Genomic DNA, 5370 nt, shown 5'->3' with positions numbered 1-5370 from the left:
CTCCCGCAGGGGGCGCGGCGGCGACGGGAGAGCGGCGCGGAGAGGCGGCTGTGGCGGCAGCTCGGGCTCGGCTCGGGCTCGGGCTCGGGCTAGGACGCCTCCGAACCTGCCATGGCCCCGCGCGGCGCCCCCTCCCCCGGCCGCCGGCGGCCGCCAATCAGCCCCGCTCCCTCGCCGGCTTGCCCGGCGCGGCTCCGGCTGGGGGCGCTGCTCGGGGTGCGCAGAACGCGAGGTCCCGCCGGGAGGCTGCTGGCGATCGGTCCGTGCCTCCCTCTCTCTGGTTATACACTGGACCGATGGGGACCCGCAATTCAGTCTCTGCCCGGCGGGCCGGTCAGGGGCTGGGCAGCCCCGGGACCCATCCCTGGCCAAGAGAGTGTGCGCCTCGGAGCCGAGAGCTTCTGCCTCTCAGTTTCCTTCTGGTTTGACTCCCGACTACCACCTCCTCCGGCTCCCGCCGCCCTCCCGCTGTCGCCTTCGCCGGTCCCTCCTCGGCTCTTTCCGCAAGGCAAGTGGGCGCTCAGCCGCGGCGCGCAGACCTGGCGTCCGACCCAGCGCAGCGCCGGGGAGAGAGGGTCCGGCGTGGCCGACCCAGAGCCGGAGAGAGGCAGGAGTGGGGGAGGGGAAGGAGAAAGGGAGGGGGCTGTCAGTGGCTGGGCACTGTGCCACCTCCACCGCTGCATCACTCCTCCCCTCCCCTCCCCTCCCCTCCCCTCCCCTCCCCTCCCCTCCCTTCCCCTCCCCTCCCCTCCCTTCCCCTCCCCTTCCCTCCTCTCTCCTTCCACAGCAGGCACCGCCCCCGCCCCGAGCGCCCACCCCCCACCCCGGTCGCTTGGAGGGACCACAGTCTCTCTGGTTGGAGCGCAGCTGCGCCCCGCACCCGCTTTGGCTGGGGGTCCTCCCACCAAAACTCTCCCTTGCTTCTTTCCAGCCTCCAGAGCCGGAGACGGCCGCTTATCCCTGCGCCTCGCGCGTCCCGAGGCCCTCTCCGCAGACCCCCGCCCTCAACTTCTTACCCCGGTTTGGGCAATAAGCTGCCCCGCTCTTTGTCCCAGGCCCAGGCCATGGCGGGTGGGTGGGCGCCGTGGGCCGGGGAGAAGGGCGGAGCGCTGTTCTGGGCCGGGGACTAGGCTGGGTGACGGCGGCAGCGCCGGGAGTCTGCAGTGTGCGAACGAGAAGTGAGGGCAGAGCGCCCGGCGAGCAGGTGCCAGTGGCGCGGAGAGCGCAAGAGCGAGCCAGAGAGCAGCAGCCGTGAGTGACGGCAGAGGCGGCGGGGGTGGGGTGGGGGTGGGGGTGGGGGAGCGCCCGGCACGACTCAAGGCCCCGGAGGTTTCCGGGCGGGGGTGGGCCTCCTGCACCTTGATCGCTGGCCCCTGCGTCCCCACTTGTTCTTCGCGGGTCGCGGCCCTCGCTTTACCAGGTGCAGGGGGGTATCCGAAGAGGCAGGAGGCAAAGGTCGGGTCCACAGCCGCGTTCCGGAGCCCATCCCCCGGCTTCGCATCCCCCCTCAACCCGTACCTTTCACAGCTTTCACCCGGAGCCTTCTCCCTCCCCAGCCCTCTGCGGGGGTGCAGTCTGGTCCCCAAAGGGAAACGTGGGGCGGGCTTGTGGTTTGGAGGGGCACCCTGCTGTAGGGGCGACTCCCACACCTCAGCTTGGCTCTCTCTTGCTTCCCTTCCTCAAGGGAGACCCCAGTCCGTGGATTTCAGTATCTCTGTCGCTATCCCTGGTCTCTAACCTCTTATCTCTGACCTAAGGTTGGGGTGAGAGGAGCCCCTGCAGATTCACGAGGCTGCTATCCCTGCTCACTAACCTTCCTGGAGGCTCTGCCAGAGGGCTCCCCAAGAACTAAGGAGAAGGAAAACGACTGGGCAAATACTTACCAGCAGCTGACCTGGTCCAGGATGCTCACGGGGGGCGGGGGGGTGGGGGTGGGGAAGAAGCCACAGGCCCTTTCTAAGCTATGTCTTTACCAGCGGGGTGCCCTGGGCAAGGCCATTTACCCCTCCTAGGCCTGGGTTTCAGCATCTCATCTGTGGCCAAGGAGTTATTCCTACCTCCTCAGGCCGCTGTGGCTCATCTATTGAGCCCTTGTTAGCCAAGGTCTCTGGCCAGGAAGGGAGGAATGTCTAGGGTCTTCCTTTTCTTCCTACAGTTTCTCTCCAGGTGCCCCAAGGAAGCAGTTGCCAGCTGCCTTCTGCCCTTTCAACTCCCCGCACCCACCCCAAGAGGGGACTTTCCCTTGATAATTCCACCTTCCTTTAGAAACTACCCTTGGATCGCTTAACGTAAAACCCTGCAGGGCCCCATTGCTGTCCTCAACTTCTAAAGGGAGGGGGCAGACTTGCACTGTACTACACAGACTCAGGACACCAGTGGGATTCTAGGAAAGCAGATTCATTTGGGGGCTGATTCCAAGCAGGGTTATGTTGGCAAGAGCTGCCTACCGTGCGGTGGCCCGCCTGGAGATGCAGCCATCTCCTGTCCTGGTACCAGCTCCAAGTCAGGCTGGATGGCCAGTGATCAGGGATGCACGTGGGGAGAATTCCTGCAGCTAGAGGGAGTTATACCTCGCTTACTTTAAGGTTTGTGAATCTTGTAAACCTGTACCACCTTGTGGGGTAAGGTGTTTCTTTCCCACTGCATGAGTTGGTGTTATTATTAATAAGAATAATAGCTCTACTTTTTTACATACTCTTCATGTACCAGGCGCTTTCCATGCATTAGTTGTCAACATGACAACCGAGCAATCCTTCTCAAACAGAATTCAGATGATTCTTCCTCTGCTCAAAACCCTGCAGTGGCTCCCTTTTCATTCAGGACAAATATCAGTGATCTTGCAGTGGCTGATAAGGTCAAACCATTTGCCTTCCACCTCCACCTCCTCTGTCTTCATCTCATGTTTTCTGTCTTTTTCCTGATCACACTCTTCTGGCCGCACTGGCCTCCTTCCTACAATACCACTCCCATGGTGTATTCCCACCCCCAGGGCCTTTGTACCAGGTGTTTCGTCTGACTGGGATGATCCTTCCTCTGATACCTGGTTCACTAACTCTGTCACGTTCTTCTGATTTTTGTTAAGAAGTCACCTCTCAATGAGGCCCACTGGGACCACCATTTTAATATTGCAATTTGCACTCTTCCACCCCCCACCTCCAGCACTCCCAATCCCTCACTTTGCTCTTCTTTTTCTCCTTTCCTTAGCACTAACTTCCTTCCAACATACGATCCAATATCCTTATTTATAGTGTTTCTTGTTTGTGGTCTGTAGATTCTACTCAGGCGGGGCTCTTTGATTGCTTTGTTCCCTGATGTATCTCCAGCACCTAGAATAGGGTCTGGCATACAGTAGGCACTCAATAAATAGTTGTGGAGTGAATGAATGAGCTCACTGAAACCCTATAACAGTGGGTAGACACTGTGATTTTACCCATCTTAGAGATGTGGTGGCTGAGCTCAGAGAGCTTGAGGAATTAGCCCAAAGTCACACAGCTAAGTAAGGCCTCAACCCAGGCCTGTCTTACTCTGGGGTCCTAATTCTTAACCCAAACACCCCTACCCCAGGTGAGACTGTGGTCCTTGTACCTGGAGTTGCTATAGAAGGTAAGGCCCCTCTGCCTTGACTGATGGCAGCCTGGTGAGGCCTGAGCTAGTTGTGCATCTTCTTCCCTGCTTTTCAGAGGTGCACAGCAGCTCTGTATCGAAAGGGTCTGTTTGCTCTTCTGTCCTGTCTCGTAGACTGTGAGGCCACGGCTGCATCTTTCTTCTCTGTGTCTTTAACTCCCAGCTGGGGCTGACCCACACGTAGGGCTCCATCAATGTAGGAACTAGGAGCACTGTTAGGAAGTGTCAAGAAGGGGTGCTTTGCTCCTCCTTTCCTGGGGCTTTCCTGATGGGCAGGGCAGGGACTTCTGTCTCTTTCACCTAGCCCTTTGGCCATTTGGAGGATCGGTGAGCTGAAACCAGGCGACAGCCCCCACCAGTCCTTGCCGATGTCTGGCTGGCCCCCGCTCCTGCACGGAAGCCCGTTCCTTCTCACTGAGTCATGGTGGGATGTGGTCTCAGTTGGAAGCTCTAAGGAAGGCATCTGTGATGGAGCATGTGTGTTGCTTCTCCAAAGGAAAACTACTCTCTGGGGACACAGCTACTCAACCCTACCAACTGTCAGTGTCCCTTGCGTTTCCACAAACATGCCCTGTTTGGAGGGAATATTGGCCATGTGAAATGAAGCTGGTTTCCCACGGATGGATCTGTGAGAGAGCATTTCAGAACCGTTGCATCGCCAGTCCTGAGTGCTCATCAGTAGGTAGTGACAACCATCCTTTGGGCTACAAGGTTTTTCCCTCCCTCTCTCCATCCACAGGCTCTGAAATGCCTGCAGAATCGCTGTGTATAGGGACTTGGAGGTGAGCCCTCCTGTAATGTGATCAATAGGCACTCAACCCACCTGACCCACGGTCTGGCAGTGCCGGGGGGCTTGCTTGTGCCCATCCTCAGCTCTCTAACTCACGCCCACTGTCAGCACACGCTGTTCTGATCGGGCTGTGACTTGAGGTATGCAGTACTTGTCAATACCATTTTGTGGATGAATTCACCGGACTCTCAAAGATACTTCAAAAGTGCTAGTTAGAAAGACTGCCCAGCCTCTCATGAAAGCGCCCTTAAATTACAGCCCTGAGTAAATGGTTTTCCTGGAACTCACTTTCAAAATTTATTTCAATGTTCAGGCCCTCTTGGAGTTTTGGTTTCGACAGTCTTCTCTCGGCTGACCTTTCCTGTCCTCCCCATACCACGTACAGCAACATTGATTTTGCGTAATGTATTTTGATTTTAAGATGCAGTCCATCCATAAACTTTTCTATCAATAATCCCGGCCACACTCTGTGTACCCTACAGCTTAAAGGAAAATATCAGATTCATGGGGACTTTTATTTTGGGCCAGTTTAGTCATTCACTTGCCATTAGTGTCAGGGGATAAAGGCCTGAAGTCTAGCCCCAGGAGACTCCCCTCCAAGGGCACGCCTCAGGTCAGCTGCTTCAGCTGAGGGGTGGTGGGTGGTGGGGGTGGCAGCGGCGTGGCCCTCTCTGTGCCCTGGTGGTCTCTGTCCTGGATGATGAGAGGGAGCTGATGATGGAGTGCCTCCGAGGCGGGGAGGGCAAGTGGGGAAGCTCGCAGTTCGGGTTCCTGTTGTCCTCTTTTGCCCTGCATTCCAGGAGAAAGACAGTGGGGCGTCAGCCCCTGCATGGCACAGAGGCAAGAGAGGGCCTTCTGCTCTCACAGGCCTCATGGCCGCCAGGGAGGTGAGCCCGCCCCTGCCTGTGTGCACACCGCAAAGTGGACCTGGCTTGCAGTCAGCCTGTGCTGGGTCA

The sequence above is a fragment of the Mesoplodon mirus genome, assembly GCF_964341445.2.
Source record: "Mesoplodon mirus genome assembly, chromosome: 19".
In the NCBI taxonomy this organism is placed as follows: Eukaryota; Metazoa; Chordata; class Mammalia; order Artiodactyla; family Ziphiidae; genus Mesoplodon; species Mesoplodon mirus.
This window is presented reverse-complemented; position numbering follows the sequence as displayed.